The 22,624-nt window shown below is 30.6% G+C and overlaps 1 protein-coding gene across 1 annotated transcript in view; it reads left to right on the top strand.

Moving 5' to 3' along the window:
• LOC138855849 (cadherin-99C-like) overlaps positions 1 to 22,624 on the top strand; it is a 115,784-nt gene that overhangs the window by 31,165 nt on the left and 61,995 nt on the right. The window contains exon 3 of the mRNA XM_070105963.1: positions 8,182 to 8,923. The gene's annotated coding sequence lies outside the window, so the exon portion shown is untranslated. The remainder of the gene's footprint in view (positions 1 to 8,181; positions 8,924 to 22,624) is intronic.

Below are 22,624 nucleotides of genomic sequence, written 5' to 3'. Positions count from 1 at the left end.
CTACGAGTGTGTGAGCATGACTTCTGCGTCTCTTAGTTTTATGAGCCTTACTTTGGTGCATATATATGTAGGTGTTTGTGTGCTTGAACAGTTTAAAGCAAATAATTGTTTTGTATACAAATATTTACATTTATGTTAATGGCAAAGCGGCGAAGAGGCAATTAACATTTATTTCTCTGTACTAGTTGCCTAATCAGATTTTTACGGATAAGTTAAATTTTTTTCGTATTCATGAAACTCACCTGCTGTCTTAAGCTAAAATTATTAAATAAGAGCCAAAGCTTTATAAGCATATTCATAATATTTTTGAAGAAGAGATTTCCGCTTAAAGATTAAAGCCGATTATCTTTCTCCTTTTCATATTTGATTCTATATTTATGCTCGATAAAAATATTCATGTTTATGTGGCTATTTTTTTACTAATATATATATATATATATATATACGCGTATATATATATTTTTTTTGTTGTTTTTACCGGTATTTTTTTCTTTTATGATTATTGGCAATCATAAATTAATTGCGTATTTATACAAATGCTAATTTCTGGCTGATGTCGCCAAAATAATATGCATCGGCTAAACCCCTTATGTGTCCATATAGACATTTGCATATATGTTTAAGTTTAACTGTATAAGACTATGTAATGCCTGTTGGTTGGCAGCATATATTATTATATATTAGGTCATGCATTATTATGTTGATTTAAATACGAATGAAGTATTGCTTTTTATGTCACTGAATATTTCGACTTTTTGTCTTCTACAGACTTCGCCAAAAGCGTCATCGGCGTGATTTGTTTAATTTTTTTTAAACCTTTCACTTAAACCTTAAATGATATGATTGATACCTATACAAACAACGCTTGTCATAAGTATTAGCCTCTTTTCTCTTTTTCATAAATTTCTAACTTTTTTTAAAAACTCCAAGATTAAAAGTTCATGTTCGAAACAATATTAAAATTTGTTTACATAAACTTTATATAAAAGGAAATCATTTAATACAGATTTCCTATATTTTGCTCTGTACACCTTAATGTAGGCAATAGTTTTTAAATTACATTAATATATTCTACTTAGGGTATTATAAACTACAGAATATATTAGTCTCTACTTTTTTCTATAAAAAGTTTCTAGTTTATTAATATCGGATATCTATAAAAATATTTGTAGATGTTGAGTATTATTCGCAAACAAATTTTTTTTCCTAATATGTACTTCTTTTTTACTTTTCCTTATATATTATATGAGCATTACCTTAGAACATTTTTTTTTTATTTTCGCCGATTAAAAAATAAGAAATTTTGTATCATAAGCCAATCAAACAATACAAGTTTTCTTTATATCAGGAAAAAATCATCATTATATCAGAAAAAATTTCAATTCACATTTCTTTTATTTTCAAATATTAATTATATTGTATATAATAACGTAAATCAATAACAATTTTCTATTTACAAGTCTTTCAACGTATCACTAGCATTTTCCATTTGATTTTTAAAATTTCTATATTAAATAAATAATAAGCCTTTGACACAGTGGAATTAGTATTTCAATAGCCATTACATTTCAATAGTGCATTTATTTAGAAAAAAAATTAGATGAAAAGTTCAATACTAAAATAATAAATTTGCTGGGCTCAAGTATAATTTCTTCATCAAAACAATTCATACTACTATATCTTATTACTAATGCTTCACCACAAAAGCTTTCGCTGCATCAATATCCTCATTACGTTGCTGGCAATTTCAGCGATACAAAACCAAATCAATCACTTTCACCCGACGATAATATGAAAGCAAAATAAGAAAAGTAACCAACAAAAATCCTGATTTCATATCCAGTTTTCAAATTGCACTTTCTACTCCAACAAAACAAGCAATACCAACAAACACACATAGCATATGTTGCAGCATCCGCTTGCAACATGAAAAATGAAACCAGTTGAAAGACTGATGTACGAGTATGCAGACAAAGCAAAAGCAGCGAACGCTATCGAGAAGAAACATAGACTTTATGTTCAATGGCAACAACAACTTAGACGAATGCAGCACCAATTTACTTTTATTACTTTCAATATTGCTTGGTGTGCGTTCATAATTTTACAACACTGTGATGTCAAGATGTTGGGAGAAAAGCAGCGCCAAGTTCAGCGAATAATTGTACGATGTAAAGATAAAGCGAAAATATGTTGTATGAGCTACGAATTTGGGTATTTCTTTTCCTTGTCAGATGTTTTGATTTTTAGGAAATTTTCTTATGAGTTAACAGAATACACGTGTGACATCTCCGGCATTGATTCAAGCTTGCCCTTCAATGTGTGAACCTGAAAACAAACCTAACTCTTCGACTCTTTCTAAACGAATTTTTTTTAGAAAAATAGAGTTAATTTATTGTTATGTAGTGTTTTTTCTTCTACTATTTTTTGCTTTCATTTAAAATCAATTTTTGTACTATATAACGATAAATTAAGCAGTTTTTTAGTGTAAACTTCAATTAAAACAACTCAAATATGTTATTGCATACATTTCGGCACGTTTTTAAAATTAGTGAAGTCGCACACCGAGAGTGGTAAACTACTAACCGTGTGGTAGTGAGAATTTAGAAATTTAGAGTGCTGACAACCAAAGATATTCTGACTAAATATTTTATGAGGACGCATATTTTTTAAGAAGGTCTTAACTAAGAGAAGTTACTTATATTTAATTTTAAAAACAATTTCAGCTTCATGCCAATAATATTATTATAGAGATTTGCTAAGTCTGTACGCTCATTTGAATTTCTACACCATAGTGTCCTCTTCAAAGTGTTCCACCTGTCGATAATTAAATATTAGATCTATATATTATTATTTTAAAACTCATATCTGCTTATCTTTGCTTACCTCTATTGCCAATTTTTAAAATATTTTAAATGTTTGATCATCGCAATTAAAGCAAAATTCAAGTTGAAACCTTTCACAATCTCGAAAACAAATGAAGCATAATACTATTTTAATTAATTCGCTTGTTTTGCTCATAAGTAAAAAAATTAACTGAGTTTCAACTATTTACATAAAACAGATTAAAATGCTAATGAGTTATTTAACGCGCTGAAAATTATGCGACAGTAAAGTGAGTTTACAAAAGCTAAATAGAATAAAAGTTTGTAAAAAATAGTGGCAAAGTATTAACAAATAAATATAGTGCCAAAATTGTGCCCATTAAAACTATGGTGTTTAATTTGTTTGTGTACAAGGTTAGGTTGAGCGCTGAGTGCAAATAGCAAGCAATGGCAAGAATAAAATAAAATTTTATGAGATAACATCATAATATTCGTAAATCTTCAGTGCAGAAATCTAAAAACCCCTTCGGCTAGTGATCGATGGATCATTCAAAGAAATCTAAGCTGATGATCAACTGTTCACTTAAGAAATCATCAACGATTCCACGAGGTTATGTTGTGATGATAATACGATTTTTTACAATCACATATAATTTATAATAATGAATATTATGGAAATCGAGAACGTGACATTTATTTATTTATTTTAATATGATTATTAACCACATGTAATAGAAATTAATCCGACCACTTGAAGAACTAGATAATTATGTTGCAGTGCTAAACTAAATTCAAAAGAAACAAATACCTAAAGCAAAAATATCATAAGTTCCATAAATTTATGAGACGGACAGGCTTAAAACAATCACTTCTAGGCTAAGAAGCTAACAAATAATTCTAGTATTTACCGGAGTCAAGAACTCAACTAGCAAAGATATTAAGCTCTCTTCAATGACAGACTTTGTATCGCTGTGCAAAACCAGTATAAACTTATCTTGCGCACATAAGTATTAGGCTGAGTTCACACGTGGCTATAGCAAACGTTCCTTAGTATATATTTCAGCGCAAAGTCTCCTTTTATATTTATAACTGAAATAATTTCAATTTAATTTATTGACAGCTGCTTTGCATACAATTCCATTGTCACTTGTAAGCCATGGCCAAAAATGGTGTGGCAATCAAATGTGTCAAAAGAGGTGCTGTTGCAAGCAGCTACACAAAAAACAATAACAATAATAGTGGATGCAGTGTTATTTGGCCAGCGAGGCATTTATCACTTTTGCGAACTCAGATCCTTATAAAGCATGAAATGGGTTGGCTCACTCACTTGTGGATGACGGCATTGTTTATCAAGATGGACACGTGAGTGTGCGCACTCATAAACACATTTATGTTGTTGTTGGCGATGCAGAACACTTGGGTAGGTCCAGTTCTGATTTCGATTATTCGTACACGGTGCAACCGCCAACAGTAGCATACTTGTAGGGGGAGTGTGGTACACGGTGACATTATTGATGCCACGCATAGATATGCGTCCGTCAGTGCCGGCAACAAACCGCTGATGTCATATATACACACACCGATATTTATGCTAATAAAAGCATGTCCCATTTGAGAAATGTTCGGCTGTCACGTCGGCGCATCAAAAAGCGATAAGGAAAAAGAAAAACTACGAATAACAAAAAGGAGCAACAATAAAAGCGAAGTAATAAGAAAACGAAATTATCCAACACTCCATTGCATGCAAATTACGTTTTGATGTGCATGCGCAATACCTGTTCGCCAATATGTGTGTGTGTATGCGTTAAATGTAAATTAATTTAATTTTGGTGTGGCTTTCGCGTCACCAAGCCAAGCAAATAATTTATTTGAATGACAGTTTTTGGTTTAGTGGTGAGATTTCGTGCTTTGCAGGCTACAAATGATTGCTGCCGATGACTGTTGAATGAATGTCGGCCAATTTGGGCTTTTATTTGTTTTATTATACTGTCCAAAGTTTAGTCAAAAACTTGACAAATTAATCAGTTGAACTTGCGCCATTGAAAATTACAGATAGTTTGACTTCTTTTTAGAGCTTTCTTAGGCAAACAGAATAATAATATTTCGAACTAAGTACTGTTGACAAACTAATAAATAAATTAATAAACAAATAACAAATATATAATAAATAAATTAATAAAATTAATTTAATTATTTTATTTCAATTATATACAAATATATATAATTCTTGTCAACATATTTTTTTTTAACTTTTTTAATCTACAATTTATTTATTATGTAACTCAGAGTGATTTTGACAGAAATTTACAATGTAGATTTGCTAACAAAGTTCGAAAAATATATATTGTAAATAAATATTTTACACATTTTTAAATACTACTTTAAAATTGTAAAAAAAAATTAATTCAAACATTATTAAATAAATATATATTTTTTTACTAATAATTTAGTATTTTTGCTCAGTTTATTTAAAGTTTTCGTTTTAATTTATCCAAATTTTTAAATACTGATATGTTTTTAAAAAATCTTGGCAGTTATACCAAAAAATTATCTTTATATTTCAATTTTTTTAAGCTAATTTTTTATTTCGAAATGCAACTCACTATAATTTAAATGATATAATTATATTATTATGACGGTAAAAAGTCAAATATATGTGCAGCTCTCGATAACTAACTGCATTTTCACTTTGTAATTTAGTTTCTAGATCTAAGAAATTACCTTTCATTTGCAATTTTTTTCAATAATTAACTTTTTCAATAAAAAATCAAAAAAGGTAGTTCCAAATTAAAACAAAAAAAAAAAAAAACAATTATTTGTTAAGGTACATATTAATAAATTCAATGTATTTCTCATAAGAAAGATGAGAAAAAATTGTAAACGTAGGCCGGTTAGTTATTTTAATAAGGAAATACTTTTTTTTCTTTAAAAGGGTATTGTTCGAGCGTTGAAATTTTAATTCATTGCTCCAAATTTTTTCATATTGTATCGAAGTAAAAAATACGTTTCCAACATTCTAATTCAAGGAGCACAAAAAAAATGTCTTGCACGCAACAAATTTTTTCATGTAAATTTTGAATGAAATGACTCATAAATACGTTTCACATATTTTAATAGAAATAGTTATTACCCTCTTCAAAATATCACTAGACACAATACGATCTAGGTAAAAAACACGTGGAGTATTTCGAAAGAATATTAGAAAATAATTTGTTCTTAATTTTTCCTGGCTCTTGTCAAATAAAACTATTATATGTACTTGTTCAATATAATAAAATAAAAAAACCTTATACCACACCCACATAATAGCAACGACAAAATATTGTGTTACAACAAAAAACATTTTATTAATAACTTGAGTTTCGAAAAGCTCAGTGATATACAAGTATGAGCCGGCGGAGCAATTTTTCGCTTTCAGTGCAACGGTTTTTGGTATTATTAATACACGGGCTCACCAAATAGCATTCATCTGCATGTGTTATACAATAAAAACGATTAAATTACATTTATCTAAGCGCATAAACAACAATGCAAACAAAAAGTAGGAGGGCACATATTTAAAAAGATACAAAAGGGAGTTAAACATAAAAAAGTACATGTGTTCATATATTGAAAGGGCTTATGCTTGGCTATATATAAAAGTAAATGCTTGTGTGTGCACATAAGTGAAAATTAATGTGCTTTTTGTTGCACTTTGTTGCTTCCACAACTTTGTTTCTACAGCGGTATTAGCTTGAAATTCCACGCTCTTCGCTTTACCACAAATCTGCATTAGTACGAACGATTTTGTGTGGGCTGATACAGCTAAAGAAACGAAAAAACGAAAACAAATAATAATTATAACTTTATAGAAATGATTAATAAATCAGAAAGCTTAATATTACGGTACATGTAAGATGTAGGAATATAAATACATATAAAGCATATGCTTAACATAAGTGTAGTCATTAGCATAGTGTTTTGGATAGCAATACAAATTAGAGAAAGGAAAGATGTGAATACATCTATAATTAATAATGAGAAATATTAATCATCTCAATTTTTACATTAGTAATTTTTAGTGCTTTGAAGTATCCTATAAAAAGTATATAAATTGTGTTTGAAAAACATGTACATATATATATTACCAAAAACATTTTATTTGATACTTTTCTTCTTACAAAATTTGATATTTTTTCTCTTAAAAATAAAAATTAAACCATTGATAGATTCGTTGAGGAAAAAAATAGGCAAAGGAAATCATAAATTAGTAAATTTTGAAATAGAAATTATATTCTGATATATCTCTTTATGTGTACTTACAAGTATTTATGTTATATTTTTTTTTTCGTTATCATATTTTGAGTTCTTTAGATAAGAAATTACATAACGGGGCACACATATGTAATGTGACTGTCTAAAAAAAGGCGACTGTTTCAATTGTTTTTAAATTCCATGGATATATTTATACATACTTTAGGCATGCACAGTAAAATTTTTAAAGACATAAGTTAAATATTTCTTGAGTTACACGCGATCGTCGAAGAGACCAAAAGTAACCACTCCAAGTAATCATTCAGGCGAATTCGAAAAATGTTGTTTTGAGAAAAAAGCGTTTAAAGGTAAACTATTTGCGATATCGACTAAAAATTTTAGTCTATTACTTTTAGAAGAATCGAAAAAAAAAATTTATTTTTTTTTTTGATTTTAACTTCACATTAGGTGTGCCCCTCAAATTTTGTATATGTGCAGCAAAACATTTGTTTATTAGGAGCCCAACTAGCTTTTAGTAATCATTACACTACGGCTTCCTTTGCTGGCCGAAATTATATTCTAATGTGTTATTCGTTACTATTCTTCAGTCTTCTTACATTCTTAACTCTGACAATGTCTTGACAGAAAAGAATATTAATTTCTCCCTAATTTTTTCAAAATAAATTTTCATATTAATATCGTTTTGAATGGCTATAAAACAGCTCTCCATGCTTATGACTAGCTGCTCTAACTAGATGTTGTTATATTAAGAGCATATAGTAATGAAAAAATATCTATAACGTACAGTCAATACTATATTATTTTCAATATGGTGTAAAAATGTTATCCAAAAATTTGTATCATAAAAAATTACAGATGAGAAAGTCAATTCAATGTTATATGATTTTATATGTTAGCTATGTTGATATTATTTTCTATTCTGTAAATTTTGTTAAAGTTTAAATTTTTTGGAAACGTATAAGCACTATTTACTGTAAAGATAGACTTATAAATGACATCCTCAGAACCTTTCTTTATATATAATATCTCACATCCAGAATATTTTATTGACAAAAAATTTCGAATGGATTGATTGAAAAATATATATCGCCTTTTCTAATTTTAGATGAAAAACAACAATATATTGGAAGATGTAAATTCCAAAACAAAATAGGTAATACTCAACATCATATCCGCTAAAACAAGAGCACGCCTGCTAATAAAAAATAACAACAAATTACAAAGGCACCGGAGAATGCAAGTTAAACGCAGGCGCATAAACTAGCAAAATAATCCAAAAATTAAATAAACTGTTGCACATCGAAGTTGTGTGTAATTTTGCAATTATCACTTTTCATTTCCACCTACTGCGCGCAGTAAGCGCCGAGCACAACGCGTTGCCATATCAGAAGTAAATTACCGACAAACATACAAAATGACAACACGTTTGCACGCATATTATGAGTGATTGCGTATATAAAAATGTTATGTGTGTGTGTGTAGGTGCGATTACTTGGCCTTTTTCGATTGTTGGTTGCTGATTGCAGCGCCAAAAAAATAAAACTGCACGAAGAAATAGCCAATAATTTGCTCTTGAGGAATTTCAGCGTCATCAGCAGTGCTTCAGTAGATCACAGTGCAACAAAAACAACAGCAATAAAAACTAGAAATAAATATACTATTCGGTATAGTGGTTGTTGTGTTGTTCATGCTGCTATCGCTGTCAGCGTACACGCATTCCGCACCATATTTGGCCGCTCGCACAAGATTATCTCGCACACATCCTGTTGCATCGCATCGTCGCAGTTTTGCTGATTGTATGGCATTACAATTTTAAATCAACTACACGGATTTCCTTCGCTCAAAAGGTGAGTAACAGCAATTGGGTCGCATTGCATTGTAATTGTGCTTTTATGTTAACTGCAATCTGTATATATACCTAGATATATGCTAAGTTTTATATAAGTGCTGTAAACTGGCAAAATTATAGTGGTTTTCGTAAAAGAATTTCCTTCAAGTGCTAAAGTGGAATATATTCAATGTCGATCGGCAGAAGTATGTTTCGTGTTATGCTTATATGCTGAAGCTGAATTCTAAATTAGTTGAAAAATTCTCATACATTATAAGCTATATAGTACAACCGTGGATGAAAAAATGCGCAAGTGACAACATTTTGCAACGAAAAACTCTTTTGATTAAACATATAAATTTTATTTTATGTTTAACAACAATCCTAATCTTGATTTTTTGCGATGCATTTAACTTTAAAGAAAAAGTTTTGTTAATTCATATTTTTCCACGAATTGTTTTAAAATTTGCATAAAGGCAACGCCCACTCTCTTCAACAGTTTAGAAAAATATATATCAGTTTTGCCCTTCGCACACAGACAGCATCAGAAATTCTTTAGATTACAATGGGCGGCCAACAGGTGAATTCTAGAAACTTTGTTGGGAAGCGAGATCACATTCTTGTGAAAATTACCTTATAAGATTTCCTTTTATTAATTTTCAGAACTTACTGATGATATGAATGTAAGTGAGGTAAAGAGAATAATTTCACTTCAGCTCCAAACAAGAAGAAACAAATTTTTATTTCCGCTATTTCACTATATTTTCAGCCTAATGTTTTTAAACGGATTAGTTTATATAAAAATAAAAATTTTCATAACAGAAATGATTTTCAATGACTTTGGAATAGTTTTTCTGGGTTTCTGGAATCTCTCACTTCACATTTTTATCCTTAAAAGACCCTAAGTTATGAACCTCGGTATAGCATAAAAAAAGTTTAGACCATTAAGACTATCTCTGGCATATAAAAGTTGCTGTTGATATTTTCCTTGAAAAATAACTCCAAATCGTATAAAATAAAACGGAGAAGAGGTTCACCTGAATATCTAGGAAAAGTATAAATGCTAATTAACATATGTAATATATTAGTGGGTATAAGTACTTGTAAATGCATACTCATATACAAATTTTATTTTAATGAAATGTGGAGGAGGATTAGCAATTGCATTTGACCAGTTTACCTGTATAATATATGTGAACTCTAAGGAATTTTAAGTAAGTAAGTATCTCATTCACTCTCTCTCTCTGTCTCTCTCTTTCAAACGAGAATTATCGTTATACTCATCCTAAAAGTATACTTCTTAATGAGCATGCCGTTATTATTTTTCTGCTGAATGGCGGTTAACTGAAATTTTGAATATTTGACAGCTTTCAACATAAGCTAAATGCAATTATGTCGGATTCCAAGTAATGTATCGCTAAAGTGTTCAAAATATCTCCAAAACAACATAATTGGTTTTATTCAAATTTTTATTGGCAGTGTAATCCAGATACCCTTGAAATTTTAATTAGTAAATCACTAAATCTAAATCAACTACATCTGATTGTGCGTACTTTGTCAATTTCTGTGGAAATACTATTTTCATCTGTGTAAGCCCACACGAAAAGTTTACTGTTACCGCACAAATCAAAGCTCGGTTGCCTCGAACTTCCTATGTGGGAGTGTATTTTGACATTTTGTTTCTTTTTTTCCATATCCATTCCATGTTGCCATATGATTTGTATATATTTATTTATTGTTTTTGTGAGTGGAAACCCGAACTTGACATTTTAACCAAAACTAGCCACTGACATGGTTCACTAATTGCCACAGCGGATGCCTGCGAACAAAAGTGCAGTCGCTTGCAGTAGAGATGCCCACAAAGCGCAGCCAGCAAGTGCATAAGCGAGTGAGGATATTTATATACGTGTATGTGTGTGAGCGCTGCACTATAAATCACAATAAGCATGTAGGTGCCGTTGCACTCAATTCAAGTCGGCGCAACTAAAATCATTATTTTAATCAGGCGAACCGCAACAAACGGCGCACACGAAGCGACACAAAAACACGTGTGGGATTATATACAGACATATTTATATATGTGTGTGTGTAATATATGAGTAGCATCCAAATTGTATAGTAAATGCACTTTGGCCATCATCACTGTCAGTGCCGTTTGCTGCAGACGATTTATGCAAAAAGGTGTAGTTATGCTGCTGTACATTTGAACAGATGTGTGTATGTTTATAAATGTACATATGTAATATCTCTATGTGATTTTCCGCTTACAATTTTAGTTTTAACATTTTTCAGTTGTTTTTGTTTTAACCATCTCTTTACACCATGTTATTCACCTCTCCGCAGTTTGCCGACTCTTCACAGCGACCGTGAATTGTTGGACTATTAAAGCCCACTGTTTGTTGTAGCAGCATTGATCAGAATTAAATGTTATATAGATTTTCATGATCAGTATCAATATATAGTTGTATCGACAATTGGGAAAATGTGAGGAATTTTGAGGAAACTAAAATTTGGAATGAATTTTTGTTTGTTTAAAAACTCAGATATAAATTAATTAAAAATTATTTCAAACGTCTAAAGCACTCTTATAGCTGAAAATCTATTTTGATGAAGCTTAACACCTATTTAAAATTTATTTTTCAGATAATATGATGAATTAAAATATATTTAGCATTGAAGCTATGAAAGTAAACAGATGAAATTGTGTTTAGAGTTGAAATTTATTTTTCTGTTAAAGGTGCTACCTCTTTAAATTTTATATTTCTATAAAATTGAAAACATATAACACTGATCAGACTTTCCATCGTCAATAAATTCTGTAACAACAACTTTTTCGCTGCAGCTTTTTGAAGCGAAGAAATAAAACAATCAGAAGCACTTAAAACAAAATGCACAAATGTTCGTTTATTGTCACTTAGGACGAGTTTATTAGCAGTTTAAAGCGATTGTCTACAAAAATATATGCAAAGGTTAATGGATATCAGTTAACGGCACATAAAAATATATTTATGTTTATCTGTATTTGTGTATGCGCTTGCTGCAATTGGCATTGATATTTTATATTATGGAATCGGTCAAACGCATAATAACGGAGTCACCGCTCCTTTGTAAAGCATTTAAAAACCAGTTTCATCATAATTTTAGCCCAAGTGCATTCAGGACGTGAAACTATAAAAAGCTATTTATGTTTTAAAATAAATTTATATATAAACTCGTTTCCAAAATTTTTAATATCTTTTTGCATTCAATTCCACTTTTGCTTATAATAATTTTTTTTTATTGTCCAACTTGCTGTCGATTTCAATAACTTTGTTGAGGTTTGCTTCTTTGCCGTAATTTTAAGTTTCCTTTTTCGTTTTCTTCTCTGGCTTAATAAATTATTTTTATACAAATAAGCACAATTGAGTTTGTTTTTTCTTTTTGCGCGTTGACGCAAAGAGAGGCGGCACGCTTTTGACTAACAGGAATAATTTGGCGAAACATTAGCAAAGGCACATGACCTGTAATTTGATTTCGACGCCGTTAGACTGCTCAACAGACAATAGCAGCATGTTTTCGGACCTTTCGACGCGTGTACTCGGCTTGCCATGGCCACGAGAGGTGTTGAACAACTAATTAATTTGCTTAAATTTGTTGCTGTATTTTTTCATTTAACGAATATGTGGACAATTGAACTAAGGATCACATATTTAGAAGGGCGAATATAAACTTTAAACCCCGGTTTTCACAGAAATGGTTTATTTTTAAATGGTCAAAAATGTGTTCAAACATTGAAAAAACGTTTAAAAATTTTTTTTTATTATATTTGGTTTGAAACTTAATAAATGATAAAAAAATTTACAAAATGAAAAAATTAGTGCATTAAAAAGTATTTTTTAATGATCTTATTACAGTACATATTTTTAAATGTAATAATTTGATTAAAAAAAGGTATCAAAATAACTCCTAATGACCTTTTTTTATTATTGAGAGGTGGTAAAAAACACAAGAACAACACAATTTTTATTAAACCCTGCTTTAACATTTAATTTGCTTACAAAAAAATAAATGTTGCAAATATTTTGCCAATCGCCGCATAAACCTCAATTTCAAAAATGTTCCTTTGTTAGCAACAAACTTACGACATTTTACAAATTTGCAAATGTGGTGATGATGTTTATATAAATGCACATTAACGCTTTTATCCTTAAATTGGCGCATATAAAAAATTTAATTGGTTTTCAAATTAAACTAAATTTAAATTCAACACAGGCACTTAAAGTGCACACAAGCAAGTCAAAAAATAAAATACAATGCAGCTGAATCAAAACAAGTTCGTTACTTAAGTCTTTTGTTATGGTGGCGTGATTGCTTTTGTATGCTCGATGTATATTAATGGCGGAAAATAAAAAACTTTTTTTTCTCTTATGAAATAAAAAAAAGGTAATATTTTTTGTTAGTTAATTGAAGAAAACATATTTTTTGGTTAACAAAAATTATTGTTAAATTAATAATTTTTTTAAATTTTTTATTTATAAAAGTGATGTTTGTTATAAATGTTACTTGCGCACACATACCAAAATTCTACCTATATTTTAAAGTGGTAAATATAGTTTTTATTCCTTACACCCACAGCCTGTAATTGCGGAGTTCAATACTTCTGTTGTAAACCCTGCGGACGCATCACGCGCGTCACTTGTCCACTTGACTGTCTGATTATTGACACGTTAAAAACTTTTATGTGCGCTTGTCATTACTTCAATTTGCTTAACCTTCGGCCACACAAAAATCTAGCTTACAAGTAAAATTTAGAAAAAAGTACGCAAATAAATTATGAATGCCAAAATCCTTTTAAGAACATATTAAGCTGAAAACAATAAAAAAAACCATACACACATACATATATGCAAACAACAATTATTCGTCAAACTGTCAGCGCGCCAAATTTTTTTGGGTGTGTCTGGCAACTGCTTTTAGCGGTTACTTGTTGTCATATTTGTACATATATATGCAAAAAATATATAAAATTGTATACCCAAATACTACCGCTTGTTTTTCTTCTAGCTACAACATTTTCCCGTTTTAGGTTCTTTGTATGTTTAAAAGCTTTTTTGTAATTTAAAGCCGCTTGCTTCTCTGTTGTTTCCGCAAATATGGCAGCATTACATTTGCGTTTTGCGTTTTGTATTATTTGCTGTAAATTAAAAAATATGAAAACCTTGTGAATTCATGTCAGGTTATTAATGGTGCTCATAAGAATGTGGCAAGTTCTGTAAAATAAAATTTTATGGTGCCCTTAAATATATATACACCGGTGTTCTTGTAAGCATTTCGATAACTTTTGGTTATAAAACTTTGTATTCATAAACGAAACTATTACCAGAGGCGAATTAGCAATCAAAGCATTTTCGAATATGTAATTTTTTGTCAACTAATTGAATGCCAAACATTTTCTTCTTTAGCTTATAAAAGTGATATTCAAACATATCGGAAATTATTTAATTAAAGTAAATAACTTTTTTTTACATTTTTGGAGTGGTATATTTCTAGCTTTTTTTAAGTCACTCTGTGCTCACAAAGAATTCAGCATTTTCTAATCCTTGCGCACACAGGCTCTAGAGAGCTGATAAATTTTTGATTTATTTGACAGCCACCGACTAAGTAGCGGTATGCACCTCCTAAAGCTACCTTAAACACACATGTACATATAAGAATTAATATGCATACACCCATATATAAATATGTATATGCTTGGCATGCGTTAATATCAGCCAACAACAATCATTTCAGCTCCATTGCGCCGACAAACTGTCAATTAAGCTTTGCCGCAGTTCAACGCTCTTGCCAACGCCACTTAAATAAAAAAAGTCAGTTTTTTTCTAGGTTTTGTTATAACAGTTACTTAATTTAAGTTTGACGTAATGAATTTGTTTGTAGTGAGGTGGCTTTAACAGTTTACCTGCAGGTGCCAACGCTGTTTGCCATCGCAGACTCACTGGCGTAGTTTTAAAATTTAAGTTTTTTTATTTATTTACTTTTGTGGAGCTTTGAGTTAATAGCTGTCGCTGATAGAGTTGTTGTTGCGCATTTATTTCTATTTTTATTATTATTATTGTTTATTTGGAGTAAAATATTGACAATCAGTGTATATGCTACTTACTTGCAAGTATTTGTCCGTTTAGTTTTTAATTTAAATATTTGCTTTAAATAGCAGTTCAGACACATATTCACCCATTCATTCATCGTACAAACCAACAATGTGCTCATTCAAGTAAATACAGACAAGTAGTTTCAATTAAGTCGATTTGCTTTTGCATATTCCTTAGCCCGATCGGGTTAGCTTGTGTGGGTGTGTTGGTGGAAACCGCAAACTAAAGTGAACTGTAATAATAATAAATATAAACATACTTGCGAAAAAAAAAAATTAACAGCTCGCGTAACGAGCAATTATTGGTGGTAATCGTTTTATTCTGTCATTGAAATGGTTTTGCGGTTTAAGTAGAGCACATTTTTGTGGGTTGGCGTTTGATAGCTCTGTTTTGTTATTTCAGTGTTGATGGGCATTTAGATCGATTTGTGGCCTGTAATGAAGTTTTGATTTTCATAACTAAAAAATACATTGGCTGGCAATTAAAATTAGTGCATGAAAAATTAAATCAGATTGATTTCTCAAACGATGTTTATTAAATAAGGATACCTAAACTCCAGAGAAGAAAACTTCAAAGAACATCATTAGAGTGGCATTTTGTTATATGTTCGTTTGTAAAATATTGAAAGTAAATTCCATGAGTTCAGTCTTTCTAATTTCAATACTACTATATCCATTACCCTAAAATGTACGCAAAAATTTCGAAAGTTGTAAGTTAATAATTTCCCAACAAATTATCATATAATGTAAAATGCTTTATGAAGTAATCAAATTTATCAGAGTTTTAGTCTTCCGCGCCAAAATGTAGGCAACAAAGTTTGTGACTGGTTTGTGATGGTATCATATAACAATGTAGAACAAACTTTAGGAGCAAGGATATTGGTTTCCAAAAACATTTTTCAATCTGATTTTGCCTGTTTAATATGTCGTATATATATGTCGTTTATTAATGGTCGGTTATCAAGAAGAAGAAAGTATTTTAGCAAATTTGAACCTGAATTTAATTTTTCTTAATTCTTTTACATTACCTTTATTTCCGATATTTTTTTTCATTAAATGCAAAAATTAAATTCGACTTTAGTAATTTCAAACTGCTTTCTGATTATTCGTTTCACCGCCCATTCTTCGAAAATGAGCACTCAGTCAATGAACTAGCTAATTGCAAAGCCAAAAAAGCACCAAAAGTATATTTCTACGTCGGCACTGTGAGTCATGCCGAACAAAGCAATAATCTCCACTTAGACGCTTTAAATGTTCAAGTTGTAAAAATAGGCACAACAACAACAGTAATTGTAAATGCATTTGGGAAATTTGCAGCTTAACGCGTTATATCGTCACTTCGTAAGTGAAAAACTATTAAAATTTTACCGTTAACATGCACAAAAAGTGGGTCAACAAGAGAGATAGGCGCTTGTGTGTGCCGAGCAATATAGATTTGTAAACAAAACCCAAGTAATTAAAATGTGTCACGCACATAATTTCCGAGTTTTGTTTTGACGGTTCTTTTTTCACTTACGTAAACATTATGTGGCATGCGAATGAGTGGCAACAAGTTTTGGTCACTTTTTGCTTCTTCCATTATCTATTTTTCTTCACTTTTCGTTTTCACATTAAATTCGCATATTAAAAATCCATTTCTAAAGCATCAAACTGCCTTCCGTTTTGTGATCAAAATCGTTTGCTCTTTCCTTCAGTCTTCAATTTCTCGAGCACATGCATATTTTTAGGTCAACATTGCTTGGTCAACTCTATAGAAATGGAAGAAAATGCTAAACATCAGATTATTTATTTCTGTGTGTATATTTTTATATGTGTCGTTAGCACTTGAGCCAATTTTGCGAAGTTACCACAAAAGAAAGATATAAGCTTTCAATATATGCATACATTTCACATTTAAATTTTTATGTATTTTTTGAAGCTCTGACGCATCTTTTTTTTATTTATTTTACGCGAAAATGTTAAACTGATAAATTTATATTTGCATATTTTGTATGTCATTAAATCTGAATTAAAACAGATTGTCAATATATCACACGCTCAAATATAGTATGCAGAAATTATTTTTGAGGCGAACTTCTTTAAAACTGTTTCGGATTATTATTTTTTTCTTACCTTGTAGGAATTATTGTTATTAGTTTATTTGATACACTTGAGATTTTATGAATTCTATTAACCGTCTGTTTACGACCACAATATTCAAACTTATTTTATTTTACTTAAGGGTCACTCATATCGTGAAGTTATACAAAAAATATTTTTTTTTATATTTCGATACTCTATGCCTTTAGAAAAACATACTAAAATTTTTTCGATATCTCAAATAGGTTTTGAGTAACAGACTGCTAAAATGTGGCCGCTCAGGTCAATCAGCTCCATCAGTTTATCGCGTTTTTTCAAATCTAGATTTTTTAGTTTGTTTGAGTGATTACTCGTAGACAAAAGATCCAACCACCGTCAAATTTTTTGTATATTGTTCTCCAACTTTGAGTAAGATTAAACAATTTTTTCAATTACCAATTTTTTTCGATCTTAGATCATTGTACGATTAATATCTTCTTGCAAAAAATTTTTGTATATTGGGGTAATACCAAAGTTGTATAATTAAAAAGTTCCATTTTCAATCTAAATGTCTTTGATTAGTCGTGATATTTAGTTCTGCTGTCCACACCTCGTTAAGTATTCCTAAAATTATATCATAAACACACTGTAAAAAAAACAAATCAATACCACCTAGATGTTCCTAACATACTTCAGCTACACTTCGCTATAAACTCTATTATCTCTCACCGATTCAAGCCTTTTGATACCAACAAATGCTTCACAGGTATGCATTCAATTGTTAAACAATTACCAAAAGTCAGCAATTGACATACGAAAGTCACGAAAAACCAAATATCTGTCAAATGCAGCAAAAATGTGGTCTAAAAGAAACATTGAAAGTGATGATAATGTCAAGAAAAGCGAGTAAAAGGGGAAATAATTGATGTGGCACACCCTCGCCAATGCAGTAGCAGCAAACATATCCACCACTCACCAGCAACTGGTTACATTTGCACAAACAACAAAACAACATTAGCATTTTATTGCATTTCAACCACCAACCATTGGCATGCTTCAAAACTACGTGGAGGCAATCAATTGCACTCTTTATGCTCTATACATTGCATTGTTGTTGTTATTGTGTTTACATTGCACTTTGAGCACAGAAATCATCGAAAACAATCAATTACACGTGATGTACGACAGAAAATTATCTCCTCAACCAGATAGACAGTCCGCCAGCCAGCCAGTCAAACATCGACGAACACACCCACCTAGCACGAGAGCGCTACAAACACACACTCACACATAACCAAAATTACAATCAAAGTCAGCGTGGAAAATTATAACAGAAAACAATGTAGATTAGCGAGTTTCACCATTTCCAGCTATTTGATATCTTCATTTGGCTAATGGAGTCTTCGTATGACAGAATTGATTTTGATGGGTCCCAGCCTTTTCTGTGTTGCTTTCATTTAGTTTTCGACATGTGTTCCCAGATACAGCAGAAAATCTAAACTTTCAATTCCAGGCGCTCATGTATCCATTCTATACATACGTGTGTTTGTGTGAGAGCTCTTATTGTGTATGCTGATCGCACTCGAGGCGTATATTTAGCTGTGGCCACTCCCAGTTACTTATGATTCTATGCGCACGCCTCGAGATTTCATGCCCCACAATCTTTTGTGGTTGAAATGAATTGTGGAGAACAGCATATTTCTATAAAGCAAAAAAAAAAAATATTTATATATAAAAGAAGAATAAAAAAAAGTGAATAAAATTATTATTTAACTAACTAATAATTATATTTTAATTAATAAAAAATTTGGAGTAGCAAAACACATTATTTTCAAAACGCGCACTATTCCCCTAAATGAAATATCTAATTGAAATTTTTCCTCTTTTTCAAGAAGGATCATTATAGAATATAGTTGCCATACAAATAACCATTCAATCAAAATCATATACTTGTGTGAAACATTTTTATTTCGACAAAATATCTTAACGACATCTGGCACGGATTTTTGTCCAAAGCAGTGCTACAATCTTCGAACAAATTGGTCGAACGATCGGTCATATATCTGCCATACAAGCTGAACGATCAAAAGCATGATTTTACACCTTTTTATGCTATAAGCAATGCACCTGAGAAGGATATAAATAAAAACTAATAATAAAAAAATAAATATAAATTATTTCAATTGAATAATGATTGCAAGAGCGCCTTTGTCTATGCCTACTTTTAAACCAGCAGTTGCAAGCATATATTTATCATAAGTAATAGTATGTATGCATATATATACGGACATGCCAATGCTTCACTTATAACCGCTACATAATTGTTATATCAATTTCATTTGTGCCTCAGTACGTGTTTCTTTGTGCCAACCAGAGTTGTTACAGTTTACCGTAATCATAGCCAAGTACAACAGCACCTATGCACACTCCCATATATACATACATCAATATGCATACACGCACTTTTGCCAAGCTTCATGTATGGCTAGCATAATTAAATGATCGGACCATTGTATTATTAGGTCAGAAAAAAACTTTATTTTTTTATTTAAAAAAAAAAAAACAATAAATATCTAACATAATTTTGTTTGATTTTCGGAGCAAATTATTTAAAAATTTTTGTTAAAAAATTACTTATTATAAATTTAAACTATGTTTTATTACTAAAAATAAAATAAAAAATAAAAAATTTTTTAAAAACATATGAAGCCAATATAGATCGAAAGCACAACTCTAACTCATCGTGGGTAAATGAAAAAAAAAATAAAAATTGCAACCTTTTTCGGTTGCGATCAGCCACTAGCACTACCCTATATGTAAGCTCAAAAAGTTCGTTTATGTAGCTTTTTTTATTAACACATCAAAAGCAAATGAAATCAATACGAAAATAAACGCTTACTTAGCATTTGTTTTTCAAACTCGCAAAGCAAACAAAATCACTGACAAGTGCTGACTGCTTTATTCACCGCTATATTTGTTGTTGTCACTGCTGATATGACAGCATAACCCTTTCCGGCAACTAAGCACTGCCATAAGTGTCATTTAAAAAGAAGTTCCTTTATGAGAACCTCGCGAGTTGGCAAAGAGAAAGTACTCACGAGCTTACATATGCACTCACTCACTCGCACTAATCGGCAGATTGCAAGGAAATATTGACAAATCTGAAGTTTTGTTGACATTTTCAATGTAAATATGTATGTGCTCAGATGCTTAACCTCAATGTTCGTGCTCAAGTGTCAAACGGAAGCGCTTGTCACTGAATCAATAATTACAATGACGGTTCTTGTAATGTTGTTTAATGAAGTACAAGCTGAATTTTTTTTTTACAAAACGATACACACTTGCTGTATATTCACCGGAGAAATTTTTTGTTTTGCATTTCCCACAAATCATATATAAGTTGAAAGCTCCTCGAAAGCTTTTTTAAAAATTTAAAAAATTCAATTATGACTCTTTTTAAAAAGCTTGTAGCTTCAAAACTTGAAGTTCAGAGCTTTTAAATAATTACTGAGGTTCATTCTTCGCATCTTGATTATAATTATTTATACGAAGTTTACAAATTTGCTTAGTTTTTAAAACTCAAGCTCACTGTCAAAACTGACAGACTGAACTCTTTTATTTAAAACTGCAACTGAAACTGTCCTCATAAGCGTTCAAATGACGATCAAAAGTTACTGTACTTAAGAGAAGGATCTATAAATTAGATTAGATTAGATCTTTTTGCATTAAATATTTTGGAAATATTCGCACAAAAATTTGTGAACGTTTTGAATTATTTTCTTTCTTCACCAACTTTACATGATTTTTAAATTTGCGAAAAAAAAATTTAAGCCCTATGAGACATAAATTTCTATATAATTTTATCAAATGTTTCATACAAATAAAATATTTTGAGATAAAATTTTAAAAACTTTAACGAAATTTACCAAAATATTACTCAAAAACAAAGCTTTAGTACAAAAAAGTAATGCTTTTTTTAAAGCCAAAAAGCTCCATGGAACTTAAATCATCTTTTTTCCGAATAACAGTTCTTTTTAAGCTCATTATGAACAAAAGCCTTTAAAACTGGATGCACATCAATACGAAATACAACAACAATAATCGGTGAAAGCTCAAGAGACCAATTATAACATTTAGCTCAATGTCATTACACATAAATTATTAAATTAGACTTATTATAAACTTAAAATCTATAATTTTCAAAAGCTTTATAGATAGCAAGCTCATTTTGAATATCACAAGCTTTTTCAAGACGACTTTCATTTTGTTATTTCTGTAAGCTTTGCTGCTTCAACGATTCACATGTTTGGTCTAAGAATACGCAAATGCATAATATTGTTTGTGAGCTTCTTTATTTTAACCCAAGTTGCCACTGTTATTTTTGCTCTGTCAACCCACACTCTCTTAAATAAATAGAGAGCATAAGTACATATCCAAATCACATTTATAAATCACACTTACATAATTAACTTGGACAACATAAGTTTCCAGATATTAAGCTTAAACATTCACTAGCGCCTTCTGTCCAAAAGAGAATCTGCATAATTTATAAGCCAAATAGAAAGCGCGACAGAAGCAACAGTGGATACATCTATATACGTACATACATATATACATACAAAGTTGCATACAAATAAAGTTGTAAATATCAAAGATTTGTTCGTTCGCTACATTTGCCGTCCATTGCTGCCTACATCATTGCCTTCTTTAGCTCTGCCTATTGCCAATTCAGCGCTGCTTTCTATGAGCTTTTGTTAATTCTGTGTGACTGTTAGTTTGTGTGTCATTGTAGACTCTGGTTCGATCGCTGCAAAGTGATAAGAATATTTCGTTGGTTTGTGATAAATTTCATTTGGTCACGATGCCACCTTATATTGCGCCATTTCTCAGTTACTTCTTGGACCAAAGATAGATAAAATATAAGAGCTCTTTTCTGTCACAACTCATCGCGTGCATTCTATTTGTTTTTGTTTTTTGCTTACCCCAAGCTCCACAGACTTCTTTCTCTCTCTTTGTTGTTTTATTTATTTATTTTATTTTCAGTCGATTTAATCTGCATGTATTTTTCGCCTACTCCATTTGACTTATACCACTTGCAGTTCAAAGTGTTAAAGTCTGCAATAGGTCAATGCGGTTTCTTAAGTTTGGCGAGCAAAAAGAAACTGGTTAAATCGCACAAGTGAGTGGAGGAAGAAATAAATAAATCATCAGAAAAATTTGAGATATTCAGCAAATATTTATAATTACCAAAACTACGTCCTCAGTTAACAAAAAAGAAACCTCAGTGAACCTATGAAAAACTTAATCCCTTTTTTCGCAATGTAGGAAACTAAATGTAATAAAATTTTATGTATAACTTTAGGAGAAGTGCTAAAAGCGGCTCTTCAGAGGAGTTGATGGAAAGAAATTTCAAGAAGGAAGTATATCTAAGAAAAATATATTTGCCAGTGTAGTCACTTCTATTTTCTGTTTCAAAATATTTAGAATTTGTTTATGTAAAACATATCTATTTTGATATTTACCACTGATTTATCT

The sequence above is a fragment of the Bactrocera oleae genome, chromosome 2, assembly GCF_042242935.1.
Source record: "Bactrocera oleae isolate idBacOlea1 chromosome 2, idBacOlea1, whole genome shotgun sequence".
NCBI classification, from domain to species: domain Eukaryota; kingdom Metazoa; phylum Arthropoda; class Insecta; order Diptera; family Tephritidae; genus Bactrocera; species Bactrocera oleae.
Note: the sequence above shows the minus strand (reverse complement) of the source record. Positions and strands in the feature narration are given on the sequence as shown.